The sequence below is a fragment of the Alosa pseudoharengus genome, unplaced genomic scaffold (assembly GCF_046254945.1).
Source record: "Alosa pseudoharengus isolate Yale_2024_CS ecotype anadromous, Long Island Sound unplaced genomic scaffold, YU_APseudo_1.1 YU_APseudo_1.1_scf_11, whole genome shotgun sequence".
Taxonomy (NCBI): Eukaryota; Metazoa; Chordata; class Actinopteri; order Clupeiformes; family Clupeidae; genus Alosa; species Alosa pseudoharengus.
Genome location: NW_027468576.1, coordinates 32,148,971 through 32,171,346, shown reverse-complemented (window position 1 = coordinate 32,171,346; position 22,376 = coordinate 32,148,971). Strand labels below are relative to the sequence as shown.

General features: G+C 39.2%; 1 long non-coding RNA gene across 2 annotated transcripts; it reads left to right on the top strand.

The window, feature by feature from the left end:
- Positions 1–7,373: 7,373 nt before the first annotated feature.
- On the top strand, positions 7,374–10,222 carry LOC143117281 (uncharacterized). Of its 2 annotated transcripts, XR_012985962.1 has the most exons (5): positions 7,374–7,700; positions 8,671–8,751; positions 8,864–9,022; positions 9,323–9,541; positions 9,738–10,222. It is a non-coding gene; the product is annotated as an uncharacterized LOC143117281 (long non-coding RNA). The 2 variants fall into 2 exon arrangements; XR_012985961.1 differs by having other exon boundaries at positions 7,374–8,751.
- Positions 10,223–22,376: the final 12,154 nt, after the last annotated feature.

Below are 22,376 nucleotides of genomic sequence, written 5' to 3'. Positions count from 1 at the left end.
GTAGCCTATTTGTACAATTACTAAATGTGAGCACGAAATACATATTTCGAGAGCTCAATTTAGGCCTACAACGGGGTCACGTTTTATTAATTCGAGGGCTCAATTAAAGGAAAACGTGCTCACAAATTATCACGACCAGAAAAAATATCACTTAAAGTGAGCTCTCCCGGGCTCCGTAATCTACACATACTGTGGCTAGAGTATCTATTCTGTGCTGACGCATTGTCTGTTGTACAAGGCCTGGATAGAGGGGAGCTCATATCTGCTGCCATCTGCTGTCCTCATGACTCTCTGCAGCCCTTTTTGGTTGTTGGCAGAAGAGCTCCCAAACCATGCCGATGTGCCACCAGTCAGGATGCTCTCTGTTGTGCAGTTGAGTCACTAATGGTGATGGGACCCAGCTTCATTCCTTTCCTCCTGCAGTTGACAATTAGCTCTTTGATCTTGGTGACATTGAGAGCAAAGTTGTTTTCCTGGCAAAAAAACTGTTGTTATTTCCACCAGTCACTACAGTCCACCACAAAATGACTATCACAACACATATAAACTGTTATTACAAATGAATATAACATCATTACATAGCCTACATATACAGACATTTTCAAGACTTATAATCCATATTTCATTAGTGCTAAGAAAAGTGTAAAGGGAGGCAGGAGTGTAAAGAGGTACCATCTTTAATCACGATCGGAGATGAAAATCACGACTGAGGACACGTTACCATCAACAAAGTTCCAGCAGCAAATTCAAAGTTCTCTGGAGCAAGGCCCAATCTTATACAGGCTCAAATACATGGTTTCCAGGCAAAACCATTACATGCAGACATACAGTATGACAAAACCCATGACTGTCATTCTGTAGTTTCACAAAATAACACATATGCATCTTTCCTGCTGTTGAAGGCCATCACATGATATTAATTATATGTCAGCACTATTCCCTACAGAAGTATAGGCAATAGAGCGCAACAGTTCCGCCCATCGCTGAATCCAGAAGTAAGAATTCAATACAATGGGGTTGGTATCCCAGACATGGTTTAAGCCTAGTCCCACGTTAAGAGCTATTGTTCCATTAGTGATTTTCATTTAAGCTCTCTTTCAGTTAAGGACTAGGCTTAATCCATGTCTGGGAAACCAATCCCATATCAGGATACCGATACCCCATATCATAGGATGCCCATGTAAAACAGTGGCATTCTCATGGAAAATGCAGGTGCTCTGCAAATATTAGAGGATTATCAAGGTCATATTTTCACATGCAAATTTGGTTTCTGGCAAACAGTTGCAGTTAACTTTTGGCAGTTTTGCAGCAAATTTGCAGCAATGTCATATGCAAATTAGGTTTGTCACCAGAAGTTTGTCATTATTGGCTAAGTATGGTGGCAAATCACTGGTGAACACATATTTTTTAAAAGTATATTTTTATGGCCTTTTTATGCCTTTAATGATAGTGAAAGTGGAGAGTGACAGGAAGCAAATGGGAGAGAGAGCAGGGATCCGGAAAGGACCACGGGGCGGGAATCGAACCCGGGTCACCGGCGTACGGTGCAGGTGCCCCAGCCAGTTGCGCCACAGCTGGGGCCACTGGTGAACACATTTGCCACTAGTGGCAAACTTCTCATTGTTGCCAGAACTTTGCTGGAAGTTTGCCTCTAACGGCCAACATTGGCAAACTTCTGGCAATATTTTCTAGTGAACTCAATTGTTCCCCACAAATCACCCACAAGTTTGCTGCAAATCTTGCCGCAAAAATGTGTTTTTTGTAAGGGCAGTACTGCCTTCACTTCAACTGTTAATAATTAATTATATAGTGAGTGATAAGCATTCAACTAATTTCTGTACATTGTAAAGCGTGTTTGTCTGTCAAGCACTAATGTTGTCTCAGCCTTTTTATGGAGGAACGATGTAATGCACACCAAGATGAGGTGCTGGCTACCGGTGTGTAACTTAAGTAGGAGAAGGAAGGTGCCGCACACTCCGAGTTTATGAACAAAACGTTTTAATGAGCGATAACGTTTCGGCCTATAAGGCCTTCATCAGATCGCATGTATAGTGCATTCAGACAAAACAGACTTATGTAGCTTAGGCTTTGACTCATTGATTGGATCAATTAGTCAGCTGATTACTATCTAAGACGAAACCCCATCAAATTGAGGACGTCATCAGACAGGTCGGCCCCAGGGTGGATCTCGTCATGGTCTGTAATAATAATAAAAGTACAATGTATTCAAAAATTCATGTAGAACAAGATATTACAGTTTCCGTCCTAAAAGAACATCATAAATAACATCTTTATCTCATCCAAAAAACATAGTCAGAGAAAACATCTTAAGTCAAAGTCAATATTTAAACCGTGAGGTGCAAGAGTTTTAAGATAGTAAATCCAAAAGTGTTCTCTCCTTACAAGCAGGGTGTCTAGATCACCTCCTCTAGGGGGGAGAGAGACTTTCTCTATGCCTATATATTTTAGTGAGGACACTGGATGATTACATTGAGTAAAATGTGCTGCCACTGGGTAATTCAAGTTTTTACATCTAATAGTGCTGCGATGTTCTGCAATACGGGTTTTCAAAGCTCTACTAGTTTTACCTACATAACATTTACCACATGGACAGGTAAGTAAGTAAATAACTGATCTGGTATTGCAAGATAGCCTGATGAGCCAGACCCACATTAAAATGTAGGGTCTGGGCACTCACCGTTCGCAGTGCTCAGTCTGAGGGGCGGGATAATCAGTTGTCTTTCAAATTCCCTCTGCACGCAATAGGACAGCGGCAGCGCTATGAGTCCCATGCGTTTCCCACCAGCGGAGCTAGTTGGCTAGTTCAAACGTTTGCCAACTTAATAAAAGCTTAACTCGTGTCACACTGTTCTCCAACAGCAACATCCATCTTATTTGTTTTCAAGTAGCAGGGAATTCAAGCCAAACCGTTGCAACTCTGCCATCAATCATTATGTTAAGCCCACCTAACGACTCTATACACGATTTCATTGGCCTGATTGAGTTTCGATTTCTGGAGCTCACAAGCCAACGGAGAGTTGCTAGACTAGCCGCTAGGGGCGCGTCTAGATTTCTTGGCTAATTGCAAGATATAATTCCTCTGATTTGGATTTCCTTACCTGTGTGTGGGTGTTTAAAACTAGTGCAACGGTATGTGAAATTACATTGGCTGCAAGTACCACAGCGGCGGTTACCCTCTGGTATAGGGGCGAGTAATTTTTGAGGTGGAGAATCTGATGGGGGGAGGTACGAATGAACTAACTGGTCCCTAAGGTTTCTCCCTCTTTTATATACCACTAGGGGGGGTACTTTGAAATTTTTATGAAGTTCCGAATCTGACCTCAATATATGCCAATGTTTATTAATTATAGATTTTATTCTTTCTGAACTCTTAAAATATTCCGTCGAGAAAATAATACGTTCGTTAGATGTCTTTCTGACTTTATTATTCAACAGGTCCGGTCTTGTGATCGCATTGATTTTAGTAGCAGCCTCATTCAAGACAGATTGTTTATAGCCTCTATCTCTGAAATTATCCGTCATTAACTTCTATTAGAATCCTCCTCTCAGCCTTTTTAAACAACACTCACTTTTGGTTTATAGACACTCAGACTCCCACTCAGCACCATAACCTTTTCCCTTAATTATAATAGTATCAGTCAGTGACTTCTTATATATTGAGATTCAAGATTCTTTTTCAAAGAAATTTTAAACATGTTCTCATTTTCATTTTCATCTCCCAAATATGGCTCTTGTAGGTGAAGTTACGACAACCAAACCCACAACACCCAAACCCACAACAGGTAATAGCAACCTCTTTTGAAAACATTTCCAGTGATTAGCAACAGCTGGAAAGCAGATTATTCCAATTCATGAGGTTATTTTGTTCTTACAGCTTAGCTATAGCTCAGTATCCACCCTGTTTCAGTTTCTCAGTGCCATAACCTGTTCCCCTGCCTCTCGCTCTCTTTCCTTGCATGTGCACTCACCTCCCATACAAAGCTGATCCACTAGCTTCCACAACTCCTGCAGACTCAACAGCACCAGATAATGATGGTACCACATTTGCTATTTATCTCTTGAAGGGATCCTGTTTTTAAAGACTCATAGCAGCAGCTAGTAGGAAAAGGCTGTCAGATGCACATAATGAGCATTAAAGGGGAACTATGCAAGTTTTTTTTAGTTTAATTTACCTTAACTTAACAGCTTCGGAGTCATCGGAATGGTTATATTACTTTTTCTGGGGTGAATAGTGTCCATCTCGCTTCCCCCTAGCGTCTGTGAGCAGAAAAAACAGCCTTGCAACTTTGGGCCGGCGGGCCGGTCCCAGAGACAGAAAGTCTTGCTGTCTCGCGATTTAACGAATTGCTTTACTGCACTACATACATACACGCCAGGCACCGGCTAGAACAAGGTAGCGATGGTGTTTCTCAGACATACGTCATGGCAGAGCCTGCGAAAAGAAGTAGACTGAGTACACCGTTGTCGGAGGAACAGGGAAAGAAGAAACAGCAGACTGATCGATTGAGGAGTGTCGTAAAATATATACTCTAAAGCTGTAGGGGGAGCTCTGCAGATAAACCTGCGAGCAAAAAGCAAGAAAACAGTGAAGAAATGGCCAAAACTGCATACGGAGGCTTTAGGATTGAGAAGAAAAAAAGACTTCGCAGCCCAGTACTCATCATACCACATGAAAATGTATTTTCCAATTTTCATATTATATTTCACCATAATCACATGGGTGAATTTGTGGTGTATAAGGTTTTTTGTTTGTCCAACTACCTTTATCATCCATTATAGTAAATTTGACATGGTGTACATCCAAAAATCAGCATACCACTCGTGCACGCACCTCTCCCACTCTTCCAAGCACGGCTGCTGCAGGAGGTCCTTTTTAAACAACACTGCACTTTTGGTTTATACGGTAGACACTCAACTTTCTTCCACTCAAACCACAACAATCCCAACGACAGTCGCAGGTTTGCTCTCACTTAATGGAGGCTTGCTTGTTTGGTGTTCACTGTGATGCACACTGATCTTTTGACAGACATTTTTTTATTAATGACCCAGTTTTGCACTTGTTTCTGTGTTTCAGTTGACCCAGAAATCCCAACATGTAACGACAGTAAGTAATAGTGTCTCTGTAATTAAGAAATTATGAGAGCAATATAGAGCAATTATGCCTGTTGGCAAAGGTGCCTGAAATGAAACAAAATCCATTGCGTCTCTATGTTTCGCAGGATGGTTTAACATTGAGGAGAATGATGCTGATGTGACAATAATCATCAAAACCAAAGAAAACATCCCCAGTGGCAGTTCAAGTACTATTGCTCCCACCATGATTGCCTCAGCAGATACTACAAATACCACTATCCCCGCTATTACCACTAGCCCTACTGTCAATAGCAATGATGTTGCAAGTAGCACCAGAGCTATGGAAAATATTGATGAGTACACAATTGAATTAAGTGATGTCTCATCTGGCTCGAACTTCACTGTTGATTCATTAATCATCAGCAAAAGAGAACTGAACCCATGCACCATCTACCAAATAAGTGTCACTGTCAACAGCAGCACCATTTGTAGATTAAATGGTAACACAACTTTCACAACCAGAAACATGGGTAAGTTCATAATGGTATGGCACTTAATGATAGCTGATGTTCCATTGCACCATAATGTCAAAGGTTGCAGTCTTTGAAGTGGCATCAGAAATATACATATTATACCAGTTAAATATGCATGTTCCCTGTGTGATATGTACTTATTAGGCAAGGAGGATTTCAGAAAATGGACCCAGCAAAATGACACATCAGTTAAAATATGTTATGAGACACACAAGTGGATGAGGAGGGAATGGTGTTTCGAGGAGAACAGGACTTGTGAGCTGAAATCATTTAAGATAGGTCCAAAGAATTGCCGTTTCCCCATAACAGATTTCCCCCTTGGTATGAAGTTTTATGTGATTTCCATCTTTTGTTAAAACATAGGTTTCCCCGTATCAGTCTGAATAAATGTTACATTTGTCTTTGATATGACTGACAAACAAATTCTTAACAGTCTTATAGCTGTGACTATACTTACATGAGTGTAAAAATGTGTGTCATAGCTAATCAATATTTACAGATAAAATAATATGTATAATAAATGGCTAAATATTCAGTTCAATATATTCTTTTGCAGTTGGTCAGATTGATCTATCTTATAGGAACACATACCCTATTGAGATTGAATGGGAAAACAAACCCAGGGAATGTAAGAATGATACTTTGGATTTCGACTGTAAAGGTGAGAATATTTTTTGTTTGTTTCATCTTTTGTTCCCCAGACATGGAGTAATCCTTATCCTAAAAACATTATTCAGTGGAGATCTTGACTCCTAGGATTAGGCATAATCCACGTCCAACTGTATATCTATCATAAAGTGGTTTATGGTAAATGCACATTATCGATGATCTGAAAAATATTTTATTTTGAAGGACGAGATGGTTCATCATATCCAGTTGACAAATTAGAGCCATTCAAACAATATACCTGCACCGGAACCTACAACAAATCCAGTTATCCTCTTAAGGGCCAAACAGATGCGCATCTCATTTGTGGTAAGACACTACTCATATTATTTCTGGAAAATCTAGTCTATCAAATTCTGTTTATGCATTCACACACTATTGATATATAAATAAGATCATTAAGAATGACTGGCTGGTTTTGTTCTAATTTGGACAGTGAAAAAAATCGCACATGCAAGGACATGTAATATAATTCACATGTAACACTACATAGGGGTATATCACTGTTGCCATTGTAGGTTTGCTGCCATTCTCAGTTTAGTAACGCCATAGCACTGTTGCCATTCTTTGATCTGGTGAAGTGTTGAGATAGAGGCTACTTGAAGGATATATTTCTGATTTGATGAATGTTGCTTCCTTTATAGATGTAGAGGTAACAATGAATAACATAGTGGAAAAAAACACATCACTTACATTCAAAAGTACAAGTAAAATTGAAAAAAGATGCCCAACAGTGAATTTCACCCTTCTTACCAATTGTGTTGGTCATAATGTTGGTAAGTAATAACATATCTTTGTTCCTTAGCATTTTTAATCAAAAACATATACTGAAATGACCTGTAGCTTGATTTTCTTTTAAGTCTGAAGTCTTGAATCCAGAAGTGTTAGGCTACTGTTGATTGTGGATCTGAAAGTGTGATAAAATGATAGAATAAACAATAGAATACATTTTAACCCATTTACCAAATGAAGAATGATGATAATTTCCTTCAACTTATGCTCAATTTTTTTTGTTTTCTAGACTGCAAAAACCTATCCAATAGCCAGGAGTGTACCATGAAAGATTTAATACACAGCAAATTGAAAAGAGTTATTTTTTTGGTGTCAGTGATTTTTTAAGAAGGGTAGAGTTAATTATACTCTGAATAGAGTCAAATCCCACATATTCAACTCTCTGTTGATATATAGTTAGTGTAAAAACAAAGTGTCATGACGGAGTGCTTTTAAATTGACACTTCAAGTGTCATACCTGATTTGACAACTCTGTAACTCTGAACCTGGCCGTGACACTCAACGTGTGAACGTCACCCCCGCCCTCATTTCCTCACATGCACCACCAGTACTGTCAGAATCTCAAAAGTCTCTCCCGCTGTCCACACTCGGTCCTCAACAAATCTATGTTGTTCGGTAAGTAATATATCGTATGTTAAAGTAATAGTTTGATAACAATATTTTCTCTTGCTCTTTTTTTCATTCGATGGTAAACTAAACTAACTATACCACCACACGCCACCACAACTTGTGCTAATTGCAGTAGCGCCATCTTGTAAACATTTTAGTTAACTAAAACTTTGCCCTTCATGGTAATGAAAAGTTTGCAACTTTGCGCGAGTTTTTCCACTTTGAAGAGCTTAAGGTAAGTAAGTTAATGCTAACGTGTCAGTATTTTGATGGCTTAGCTTGCCATTAGCTAGCGTTAACCAGTCTAACGTTATGGCGTTAACGTGATCATTAGCCAGCGTTAACGTTGACTAGCATTAACGAACGCTAATTAGCTAGCTGCTAGCTATAGTTTCATGTGCGTGAACATTCTGTCTGGCATGCCTCGCTTGCTAGCAAGCGCTGATAGTGTACGATTGTGTAGTGATTGTTTAATAGTTCTATATAGCTCATGTAACGCGGTGCGGCTCTTGTTTTGTTGTTGTAATTCAGAAGACCTTTGTATTTGATCAGAGAAACGTTTGTGTTTGATCAGGTTCATTGTGGAAATAAATTTACAATCCCAGCTCATCTCGTGTGCCCTGACTGCCTGGTAGCCGTTACACTGCATTTGGCAGATGCTCAGTATAGCTTCGGTAAAGGTATAAGGGCTGATTTATACCATACATTTATACTCGACGTTCCCAACCTGTTGCGTGACAATGTGACGTCACGTGAGCGCCGTAACTACACTCGCGCCGGTGGTTGCGACACTAGTTACACAGGGCACACGAGATGAATGGGATTTTTGTCATCCCTGTCGTTTCTTGTGATAAAATGTTGTAAAAGTTGTATGACATTGGCTTTCATTGACCACTAATTTAAACTGCATTACATTTGCCAGAGAAAATATGTTGAAAGCTTGAATTTGAACATGAATTTTCTAAAATTTCTACAGAAAATGCTGGCCAGGGTAGAATATAGAGGAGTCCAAAAATACATAAAAATTCCACGAAATGATGAAAACTTCTTCAAGCAGGTTTGTATCCACCTATTTTTTAAACTCAAAACAATAATGACTTAAAAAGGTCAAATCCAAATGATATGGTTGACATGGTAGCTAAATGTAATTTCTCTTTGTATTATCCTAGTAACAGACAAATTTAGCCTGCAGGCTGAATCTCTGAATGAAGGTCTCCTCAGCTTGACTGATACATCAGGTACTGAGGTCGACGCAGACATATTTGATGAGCTGATAAAGTCAGGGATCCAGAACTTCAAGATTGGATATTGTCAGTATCCAGTATCAGGTACGTTTAATAAATCAATATTTGGAAGACGTGATCTTTGTGTAAGTTATGTGTTGATATATCTTCTAGCAGTTTATGATTACTTATGAGAGTTAAGTTTAGAAATAGTTTTATATAAGGTCTTACACCTGTTTATACATATTCCAAAATGTGTGTAATTGAAGCTGTTTATTTCTTGCCAACTCTAAAATTCTTTTAAGTATTTTAAAATATGATTTCACTGTCATTTTGTCAAGGATATTTCTTCTCCCTAATCCTTATATGGAAATATTTATTTTATTTCCTGTGGAACATTTTTAGATCTCGAAGTACAGTATGTCTTGTGGCAGACGAGACACAATCCTCAGTATTGCCAGGCCCATCAGTGTCACCAGTGTCATTGCCAGCATCCCCTGTGTCAACGTCAGACCAATCAGCATCACTTCTTCTGCTTCAACAGCTTCTACTGTCATTCTCTCATCATCCACTAAGAACAGGAAGAGGGGCCTTGGTGACCTGGACCGTGATGAAGCAAGACAGGTGAAAACAATGAAAGTCAAATTTTTAAATGTAAATTAGAATGGAAAATTATTACGCCTACATTACTAGCACTTGAACTGCCACTATGCATCTCATAGCAGGTGATTGTTAGAAGTATATCTAAAATTAATTTAACAGGAGTTACTGTTAGAATAATTCATTTGCTTAAGCTGATATGTAAAAAATGTTTTTGCAGAAGATTGAAGCTGTCCTGAGGTCCAATCCAAAGGGTGAAGAAATCTTCAAAGAATATTACAAAAAGAAAACGCTGTCGGATGCAACGCGTAGACAGATGATCAATATTTTGATTGCAGAAATGACTGAATCCTACGGGTAAGAAATGGTTTGAAACGACCAAGGATAACATGCATAGACTGGATACAAATGTAAATATGCCGCATTATAATACATGAACAGCATGCATTCATAGTAGGTTGTACAGTTGATACTTTGTACTTTGATGAACACTTACATGCATTCTGTATAGAGGAGCAAAATGATGACTATGTAGTGATATGCATTGACCAGCTCACTTATTTCAGACCCTTTGATAAACAATACTCTAATGACAGTGACCGAGCATACATTGTTCCATATTGTTATATGTCTTAAAATATTTTTTTTAATATGTAAATATGTTAATGTGGTGCATGATTTAAAAATAAAGGTGTTTTAACTGAACTTGGCCTCATTATTTTAGCAAACTTTATCCACCAGAGAGTAAGAGTTAACATTTAACACTACTTTAAGTGTTGAGAAAATGTTACACTGGTTGGTGTTAAGCAGTGTTAAATGTTTTACTCTACAGAGAGTCAATAAGTAACACTGAATCAGTGTTAAGGAGCCAACTCTCCAAAAAGTGTTAAATTAACACTTTGTGGTGTGGACCCATATAGACACTTCAAAAGTGTTGAAATCAACTCTGACAGTGTTAATTTGGGTATACTGATTTTGCTGTGTACCTTTCAATGAATATCCCTGCACCATAACAGTGTATTATGGAACTATATTTGTGAAAGACAAGAGGGAAACATTCAAGACTAAAGCTGGCAGTAAGTACTTTTTAACTGATAGTAACATTTGCTGAAAATGTATGGAAAGTAAGATATTTCAATTCCCTGTCCGTAATTAAATAGGACTGCTATTATATTATATTTATAATTATATTGCACATCACATTTTCTCCACTGGGGGCCATTTCCGTATGATTTCTCACCACACAGCACTGCATTCCACTGCATTCTGTACTAGAAAGGGCCCTTTGGAACACTGTCATAAAGGGGCAGCCAATAGGGGCATTTCATAATGACACCCTTTTCCGTTGCAAGGGGACCCAAAGTCAAAGTCAAAAAGTCCCATATGGAATGTTTATATAATCATATATATATATATATATATATATATATATATATATATATATATATATTAGGGGTGTAACGGTTCATGTATTCGTATTGAACCGAAACGGTACGGGCGTCACGGTTCGGTGCATGAATTTACACGGAGAATACACGGTATAAAAATACATAAAACTCGTGTGCGCAATAATTAATGTCATGCGCAATTACTGTTAAGTAGCGAGAGTTACGGGAGTTCTTTAGCGACACCTAACGCTAATCTGTAGCCTCGCCTTAGCTCTGAAGCTCTGATTGGCGCCTATGTTTTTTTTGTCAGGTCGTCGGTCAAGTCCGTCAGTCATTAGCAGCACTAAGGTTAGACCCACAAGAGTTAGAGGATCCGCTGGTCTCTTTAATATCGCAAGTTTGAGAACTTCAGTTATAGTAACGTTAGTACAGGCGAAAGAGTGCTGGATAAGATGAAACTGTGTGTCGGCGTTGTTCAGCAGTTGTTGGGTATGTGAGTGGAAAAAAATACTACACATATTCGAAGCCATCACCCAGATGATGTAGGCTACCAATCACTGAAACGAGGGGAAAAAACTTCCCCTGCGCATCAGCAGCCTTTGGATACACATAGAAATAGGGCCAAAAACTATGGCTTAAATTAAATGATTTCGTAATGACAGAAAGCTATGTAAATCGCGTGGTAATTACCTTTATGTTGGGGTAACTTGTAACTTCTTACATGAGGAGCTGGTGTTAAGTGCATAGACAGTAAAATAAAATGACAACGCTAACCAGGCTAATAAACAAACCATGCTACGGTGAGTTAACGTCAAAGGGCAAAGTCACGTGACTTCTAGTTGTAGTCTGTTTATGAAATGAAAGGAGCAATTTCGTTTTTTAAAAAAAGGCAAAATAGTGTGATATTTTTACAGTTAGTAGGCTAGATTATTACTTTACACACAATAAAAAAAAATATTGAGGCAAATTGTAGACCCTTCCATATACAACTAAACACAGATGTTGAAGGTCTTGCTTAAGTGGATTTTTAAAAATCATTTTTCTATGTAATTTGCACTTTCAGAAATAAGAGATGCTGTAGGCCTATTTTCAGTTTTTAGCTGATTGTCTTATTTTGTTTACAAGTTACAGATGGAGTCTGGGTACTTATTGTACTGTTTAGCCTTCATCTTACACACTTCAGGCTGTTGCAGATAGCTCAGGGAAGAGACTGTATGACACTAGGTGGTACAGCCTGAGACATGTACAAAAAAAAATGCTTTCTGCATTTTTGTTTTGCTTTTCCCTCCATTGTACCGAACTCGTACCGAACCGTGATGTCCGAACCGAGGTATGAACCGAACCGTGACTTCTGTGTACCGTTACACCCCTAATATATATATATATATATATAATCATATATATAATCATAAGGGTGCCTAATAGGGCATGGCATCACACTTTCTTCTCAAGAGGAACACTCTTTAAGACACATTATACAATTTTATTGCTCTATACTCTCTAGGATGTCCTTTTCTGGTGGGATGATGTCTTTCTAGAGTCTATAATCAGCACTGCTGCTATACGTAGTGTGTGTTGTGGATTCAAATTAGTGATATTTGTTTTGACCTGCTTAATCCAGATTTTTGTGAGTCAGAACCACCTTGGTTCCCATTCCATATAACTGATATCAAGCTATGCCTGTGAGGGAGTGTAATCTGTTTCTGAGCTTTGAGCTTTCCTATTGGATGTCAGAATAACAACCTATCTAGATTTGTAGTTTATATGAGAAACAATAGAACATTTTCTTTTAAAAAGTCAAATATATGTATATTTAGAAGTCCATCTATGCAATATTTGTTGTTGTTTTAATAGAACCTGAAAAACTACCAGAAGACCCCAAAATAACCGTTGTGTCAAATAATGCGTTACATGTATCATGTAAGACAATCAAGAAATGGTATGGTACCAAAGGAGGGTATCATGCAACAATACATTCTGGGGGAATCAAAATTAAGACAATAAGCAACAGCGACTGTTCTTTTAAGTTTGAAGACCTCAGCTACTCAACAGAATACAAAGTGGAGGTATGTATGCCACAATATACATTTTCATGAAAAGTACAATGTACCTCACTTGGAAAAAACATATGTCCTGCTGTCTGTAATGCAGTCATCTCTATGCAGGTTAGAGCAAAGAATGGTCAAGGGTTTGAGTCAGATCCAAGATTTAAAAAAGAGTTCACGTCATGTAAGTATAATCTGGCATAGCTGGACATGCAATTCCAAATTTGTAAACATATTTTTATCTAATTTTAGAGCGTATATCCCGAATAAACAGCATGGAATTCTCTTGCAGATAATGACAAAGCCATTGGAAGTGTGGCCTTTCTCCTCGCACTGACTGTCATTGCCCTCCTATTTATTATGTGTAAGGGTGATTCCACAAAATCAGAGTATCTTATGTCCACAACTGCACCTGTATCTGAGGACAATGAGGTCATGTCCACAGTAGTTTTTCTGCCAGTTTAGGATTTTCGGTAACACTTTGCGGTAAGGGTACATGAATTATGTAAGGGATAATGTATAGAACGCTGGTCATTATCAGAAAATAAGTCCCGACAGGGCGAACAGGACTGTTGCTTTGTCCTGTAGGGACTTATTATGACAGCCGTCAAAGTTCTTTTTTTTTTTCTTCAGTCATCTACGATCTACGTCCTGAAATTTTGGTCAACAATACCCGGGACACCGAAACACTGGGGCACATGAAACTTGGTAGGCATGTAGACACTTGGTGGCAAAAACCCCATTTTACTTGACAGTGGTCTGTTATACTCAGCAATGGTCTGTTATTCATATATATAAATATCAGACCTCCGAATGTTGGGAAAGCCCATTCAAGTGAATGGAGCATTCTGCAGCATTATGAAGATGCATGAATTGATTCATGATTGATGTATTACTTCATTCCTTAATATCTCATTAATCATCAGGAATTGGACAAGGACAACAATAGCCTAATGCTTAATGCATAGCCTAATGTTTTTGTTTTTAAATTGGTTGCCAACTCCAAAACAAATTGAATCGGACCAATCGGGTGCAATCTCCGTGATAAATCTGGTCAGCAACAACTGTATGTTTAGGTTGCTGTTTCTCCTCTTAAATCTCTAGGCTAAAATAGAAAATTTCTTCAGAATAATTATGAGTGGATAGCCTATTAATGAACACTTCTTGATGAGGCCAAAAGGCAAAACGTGAAGTTATCAGACCAAAGAAAACAAACTTTCCTGTTCTCACACAGCAAGCGTCTGAATGAGGAAGAAAAACATCAACTTTTTTATCCAAACTTTAATGTACAGCCTACACATTTGGCCTTAAAAATATTTCTAGGTCGTTTTACAGTAAGATATGTCAATGAGTGATAGACAAGAGGTTTTAAGGAATGTGTTTGTGGAATGTGTTTGTGGTGAAATTAGAAAATACATAATTTAGTCATTTTACAACCCTCTTCTTCACTATATCTCGAAATGGATTTCTGCGACATAGGACTCAATTCATCGTGGCACGCCCCAAATAATGAATTACTTCATGCATGAATTCATGATAATTCATGTACCCTTACTGTGAAGTGTGACCGGATTTTCTTTTTGCAATGATAATACAGCTAGCCCGGAGCCCTCCGGGTGACATGGGGGAAAAAAACATGGGTTAACAAAAAAAAAAAGTAATGGGAAAAAAAACATGAAGGAAAAAAAAAACGATGTACTTGCAGGTGTCTCCCTCTCCCTCCCGTGTCATAGGCCTATGTAATGTGTCCAGAAAACCCACAAAACGCAACAGCGATAGAGCAATCATAGTATCATGATATGGTTGCCATCTGGCGGTAGTGGTTTGTGGGCCTATTGGGGTCAAGTAGGAAGCCCAGCAAGTTCCAAAAGTAGAAAAAAAGTTTTGCGAGATCCCGCATCCCACCTAGAGCTTCTTATTTGTTTTGCAAAAATCCACCACTCCCGGTTCTTCTGGTCCTATCAGCACAGGACTTTGTGAGATCTGACTGTCAATCACAGTCTGGTGCACACACACTGATGAGCACAAACTCAATGGGAGGGTGCTTGGTGGTAGTGGGGGAGGGGCATGAGAGTTGCATACATTCAAAATGTTAGCCCCTCTGTCTGCCAGTCCCCTCAATCTGCCAGACTTACCAACTGCAGCTTTAAGCAATCATCCACCTACTGTAGCTTATTCACTTCCTTAGCTTTGGTCACACTTTCAGTGTAATTTGTTTGTATTTGGTATATTTGCCATGCATCACAAAATGTAATGCAATGCTTTGCAATTAAATAATTTAGCTTTACTCACTTTTTTATGCACTGTTGTGTTGATGTATCTATTTGACCTACTTTTACATCGAAATAGAGTTTTATTAAATGCCAAGCAAGGCAAATATTTTAATACTTACTGTATCTGAAAAATAAATGATATATTGGACAGGGGCATTCTTTCATGACTTCTCCTCTCTCTATATATCGGCACATTATTGTATTACAATTTAACAACCGCACAGAGACCTGGATTTCTATCTAAATTTCACTTTCATTAGATTCAACTATTGTCATTGTGCAGAGTACAAGTATACAGAAAAAAAAGGACAATGTGAACAGTATAGACAGGTAGTGCAGTGTAAGCAGTATTTGACATATAGTGCAGTGTAGACAGTAGTAAACAGTTACAGTAAGTAAGTGGTATGGTTTACTGTAAGGATATATGCAATGTATGAACAGTAACATTATAATAGCAGAATAAATATTGATATGCAGTATGAATAATATAGACAGATAATTACAGTATATGTGCAATGTATGAACAGTAACATTATAAGAGTATAAGAGTAAGTATATGTGCAGTATGAACAGTATAGACAGGTATGTAGCCTACAGTTGACTATGGAGTATAGTCTACAGTAATAATAAGCTTTATTTGTATAGTAAGGGACACACTCAATCTCAACAGACGTAACAAATGTACATTTAACGTGGCAATTGCGCTTCTCAACTTTAGGGGGACCCCAAGAGGAATTCTTCTTTAGTGCTTCTGTAGGGGGACTCCAAGAGGAATTCTTCTTTAGTGCTTCTTTTAAAAAAATATATGTAAAAAACAGCAACAACAAAGTGAAACAAATAAATAAGTATAGAGATTAAACTGCATAGGTGATACATCAGAGAATTCTATGGTGAAGGCAGTTCTATACATCAACACATATGCTTCGATTCTTGCGCACTCAGTACCAAGCACTTGAACAAGCTTTGGACGTAGTGTTGATTGTTCATCTTCAAACCAAAATGGTGCATAGTGCAGTGTGTCCTGTGTGCACTCGCCTGAGCTCAGTGCTGCACGTAAGACACTGAGAGAACTGAGCCCCAGAGCACATGGTGTGAAAACCACCGCTGCCCACTCCTTCCTGCACGACCCATCTGCCCTGGGCCGGCTAACGGCTGCCTCTGTCAGGCTGCTTATTCCTCGCCCTGTCCCAGGGTTAGTCTAGCTTGCGCTTGGTTACACAGCACAGGTCGTCAGGCGGGACTCCCTTCAGTCCTTTACTCACTCCACAGGCTGGGCTCAGCGAGCACGTTCCTGAGGGTTGCCGGGGAGACCGAGAACTCAGTGTTACCACAGTGCCCTCTAGTGGCCACTGATGAGACTGCAAACTTTTACCATTTCAGTTAAAGAGTGTTTGTTTGGTTGTTTCCACTGAAAGGTGAAACTAATTTCTTTGTCAAGCATTGTTTATTTATCAAATATGACAACAATTCTGTCAGGTAGCGGCTTTTTCCTGCCCTTTTCTGATAAACTTTATGAGAGGAGAGAGAAACCCTTTGTTACAGGAAGACAGCATGAGGAAGTGAAACTGCGGTCCATCTCACCAAGGCCTGTCTTCTTTCTTTAACTCTCTCAGTCTCTCTGTCTCTATCTTTACATGTTCTCATGAGTACAGATGATATCCTGCATGTCGCACTCTTGACTACTGCTCGCTGTGTGCTGCTGTGGTACATAGGGTTGCACTTTGCATGACTAGGCCGGAGGAGTAGCTTGCACCACAAGGAGGGTGTGTAGGGTACATCTTTCAACTCCGACTCTGTTAAAAAAAACAATACTGCAGCATCACACACACATGCAGATCTCAAAGTGCCTGTCTGACTGGGCATACAGTATTGGCAGCCATAAGCTAATGTACCATTACGTCTTGTAACACACTAACAACAAATTAATATTCAGATACAGCAAACAGTGATTTTATACAGAGCTGGGGCATTCTGTACTAGCAACAGCAAAATCTTACACACATCATACATTCATGTAGACCTATACAGGGGCTCAAATAGGCTCCGCAAAAGGAGCAAAACCCTAAAGAATAAAAGAGGTGACAAATGACAGTATGGTCAAATGACACTCACACCACTCTTTTAAACAGTAAGGTGCGGATGTTGACTTAACACCATCGTATCTCAAAAGCTGTTGTATTTCCGTCTCCTGCCCTGAGCAAAGTTGAGTGTTGCTTTTTGTGTTGTGTATGGTTTCCTGGCAATCCACATTTCTGAGATTAGATGTTATTCTAAAAAAGGACCATATGCCCTGTGTGTTTCCTGTGGCCTGATCATAAATGAAGATTTTGAAGACTTTTTAAAAAAAAAAAAGTTGACCTAGAACTAAATTAATCAGCTATCAGTTATCTGACCAACTACTGTATATCCTCTCAGCGTTTCCTGTGTGGGCATTAGCTTTTTACTTTTAATCCTTATATTGCACAAAAGTTCATTTAACAGTAGTTAAGCAAGCACACTTAAGCACAAGAGAAATGTGTATTAGACACTTGCAAGCACAAACTAGTGTGAAGGAGAGAACAGTAGTGTTGGACACAGTCCTTCAACAGTGATGCCACAAAAGTCAGTTTTATGCCATCATTAGTATCAGGTTTATCAGTACATCCCATCAGTACATTTAAGACAAGATCTTCATGTGGGCAATATGGTTTAATGGTACAGTCCGCAAATCTAATTTCAGACACCTGCCAAATTCAGCTAATTGCTGAACAATATCCTTTAGAATACATGCACACGCACACACATATACATGCTTATGCACATGCACATACATACTTGTGCACACGCACATACATACACATACATACTTATGCACACACACACACACGTAATAACACACATACATACCTACTTGCAAGTGAGTACTGTATGTATATGCATGGCAGTATGGTTGTATGCAAGTGCAAGTACCAGTATATGTACGAGTATATATATGTGCAATTGTGCATGTGAAGTATTCATTTACGGTCTAAACGGCCCCCCATAAGAGAGAGTGTGTGTGTGTGAGAGAGAGAGAGTGAGAAAGAGAGAGAGAGAGAGATCCATGACACAAGTGCACTGCAGGCATTATGAGAGCTTGACACAGATGTTGATGTGAGGAACAACAGTGACCATTTCCCAGACTTCTCTTCTGTCAGGCTCTGTTCTCAGACTGCAAGTTACACATCTAGTACCACAGGCTGTAATGCTATATTTAATTATAAACATCATGGAAATATGTATAAACATCTATAAAATGGACGATTTGGAGACAGACTCAGGTCACCAGTCACCTGTCCACTATCTACATTGAATGTTGATGCTTTGACAGACTGGCAAAATATACGTAGGAGAATAATTACTTTTGTGACTTGAAGCAAAAGGTGTGAGTGAGTGTAAAATGTATAACAAAAACATACATAGGGAAAAGCTTGAGAAAGTGGGCGAGAGAGTCAGTCTTTCTTTTCTTCCTGTTCCTTCTCTCTTTTTTTCTCTCTCTCTCTCTCTCTCTCTCTCTCTCTTTCTGAGTATCATATGTGAAGCAAGCCCCTCCCTCTGTTCTCAGACACATAAAAAGGAAGCCAGTTAAAAATACCATCATGCCGTGCAAAGGGCCATAGCGTGCAAACATGGCTGCTCTTGGCTGAGTCAAAGTCAAAGCTGGGAACCGTGGACGGGGCGCATGACTCATGGCAGATAGCAATGGGAATATGTGTATGTTCCAAACTCGATCCAGGCCCTAAAGAAAAATATCGTAATTTTTTAATGTCTTAAGCACCTCAAAGTGAAGGTTTTGTGTTAGACATGGGGAAAATGAAAGTTCATCAAATTGCATCCGTTTTAGCCCACTACCGAGGTGTCATGCCTTTAGTTCTCTTTGTGTTTGATATTTTCATTGCTCATCATGTTCGTCTGTGAGAATTGTGGTCACAGAAGAGAGTGACTAAAGCATGCAGAGTGGATGTCTATGGTGGGCTGCTGAGATCCGAGCAAACGAGGCAGACAACTGAATATGTTCTTCATTTGTGTTGGATGTGGCTAAAATAGCCTGAGGTCGTACCAGAAATATTTTGGTTCTTGTGCGTGTGTGTGTGTGTGTGTGTGTGTGTGCATATGTGTTTGCGTATGTGTGTGTGTGTGTGTGCGTGTGCTTGTGCGAGTGTGTGTGTGCATATGTGTTTGTGTGTGTATGTGTGTGTGTCTGTGTGTTTGTGTGTTTGTGTGTGTATGTGTGTGTGTCTGTGTGTGTGTGTTTGTGTGTCTGTGTGTGTGTTTGTGTGTTTGTGTGTGTGTGTGCTTGTGCGAGTGTGTGTGTGCATATGTGTTTGTGTGTGTATGTGTGTGTGTCTGTGTGTGTGTGCATATGTGTTTGTGTGTGTATGTGTGTGTGTCTGTGTGTGCGTGTGTGTGCTTGTGTGTTTATGTGTGTGTGTATGTGTCTGTGTGTATGTGTGTATGTGTCTGTGTGTGTTTCTGTGTGTGTGTGTCTGTGTGTGTGTGCGCGTGTGCGCGCGCGCGCGTGTACACTGACCACTGATGCTTGCCATTATAAACAGAAATAGATAAACCTATGCCTGCTTAAACTTAATGGCTGCCTTGACAGTGTGTTGAGCTAAAAATTGCTAATATGCAGTGTAGACCCCCGGTACCCATGCTAGTCTTTTGATAACTAGTGTGGGCCCTCTAGATGGATTCTGTCACTCGTATCATTGTGCTATATGAATATAACTACACTATCTTTATTTCTTAACACATTTTTTATGAGCGCAACCCAAGGGTGGAAAATATAAAAAGAAGTATAAAAGACCAGAGCATTTTGGGGCAATGGCAGGATGAAGATCTCTTGAATATGTGGTATCTGAAAAGTGAAATGGAAATAGACTGAAAAAGATTAATAAACAGGAATTTTACAACAAAAACGTGATGGTTGATCTTGGTAATCACATTCTCTTAGCCTTCATTGTGTAACATGTAACGTACAGCATGACTCAGCAATGCAGGACACACGGAGGCTGGACTGTCCCACTGTCTCTCCAAGTCATTGACTACAGGTCACTTTTATGAGCAAACGCATGTGAACTTCCCTCCACTGTAACCCTGTACATGAGTAATGACAAGTCTCACGTTATTTTTTAATGAAGTGTGACAGGAGTGCTTTTGGCAGCTACTCATCCTCACAGTTGCTGTATGACTGTATGTCACTGACTTTAATAGCCACTGCTACTGATGCTACTGAGACAATGGCTTTGGAAACAAAAATAAACATAATACCATTACCATAATACAGAGAGAACATTTTTGCCAATCACGTTATGCTTTGTTGCTATGCTGTAGTGGTTTTACAAAACACAGTTGTTTTTTATATAACAGATCATACTTGTGTGTATATTGAAATATATCTTCGCAGTAACTTTCTGGGTGTATTCCTCCTTTGAGTATTAGTCCTGGCTGAAGAAAAGAAGTGTCTCCACTCTTTCTGTATCCCTTGGCAATGTATGTACAATATATTTTAAGAACACTGTGGGAGGGTGTGGGGCGAGGAAATAAAGAGATAAAACTCATTTTTAGTTTACTCGGAATTAGCTGCTTTAACTTCCGTAAACTAGGTGAGAAACAGAACCATTTGCAGGAAGTGGTAACTTACGTCATGGCTTGAATGCAAAAAAATGTCTCACAGTGACTTTATAGAACTCCCGGGTGGGGGGTATTAAGAGACTATATGGTGACAAAGTAAGGAGAAAAAAAAACATCTTGTTTAATTTCATGACTATGAAACACTGATATCCATACGTGGTACAGATTAAATTAGTTTGACCTCCACATACTTTAATTGATTTTGTTTGAAATGATAACTTTGTAAAGGGAAATACAAATAAGGTCCCTATAGCAAGGCAGCTCACTGCTGTGTGCTTCACCTCACTGTGTGCTAATTGTGTGCTTCACCTCACTGTGTGCTCTGTGTATTTTACTAATTCAGAATTACAAGTATACAAAGTTTGGTATTAAATGTCTCAGATCTACAGTTTATAATCTTTCTAAATACTGAATCTGTCATTTCATATTAGGCCTTCCATAGAACACTGAATGTGAAGTACACCAAACCAGCAATTTTGCACAATTTGCCAAAATCTGTAAATACCCATACATCTGAAAACCATGTGTGTCTGTGTGCTAAGTTAGGTTACTTTATTTGTCCTGAAGGAAATTTTTCCTCTGCATTTAACCCCTCCCGAGGTAGGGGTTAAACACACACACATACACACACACAGACTAGGAGAAGTGCGCTCACCAGGAGCACATACACACCCACAGCAGTGGGTAGCCCTTGTTCCGGTGCCAGGGGAGCAGTTGGGGGTTACGTGCCTTACGCACTGTTCAGTCACTCTCCCCACCCCACAAATCGACGAACCGACCCGCCTCTGTCTGATTCCCTAACCTGCCAGCCACAGAGTTTACCAACCCAAGGCAGTGTGTGGTTCACCCCCCATTTTGTCTTGGGTCCACTTGTCTAGTGTGTTACTGGTTACATTTATGATAATATTAATTTATTATATTTACCAAAACAGTGCCCACACTGATTACACTACAGTATCAAAGCATGGGAACCCAGTCAATAGATGAGAGCATAGATGTTATCATCTTCATGTAACCATAGGCATTTTGATACACATCAGAGAATGACAGGCTTCAACATGGTGCCCATAGACAACATGGCTAGACGTTGCACGGACTTTGTGAAGTGTATTGTAGTACCCATCCCATAAAGCCTTGAGGATGCTGTGCACAGAGAACTTCTGCTAGTCAACTTGAATATTAGATAGATAGATAGATAGATAGATAGATAGATAGATAGATAGATAGATACTTGATCCCCAAGGGGAAATTAAAGGTCTAATATTATGGCAGGGCAGGTTTTAGAATGAAAAAGAAATTAACTTGAGGCTGATGTGTATTGTACTTTTTCTATTGTTGTTAGTTGCATCATATTGGCCTTTTTTACCCCACCCATCAGGAACTGATTATAAGGGTACACTTTTGATTTTACGTGACCCATTGCATCTTTTAAGATGGTTATGTGCCTTTGTAATAAAAAACAAGCTCTTTAACTTTAGCCTTCTGGCTGCTTTGCTTTGTG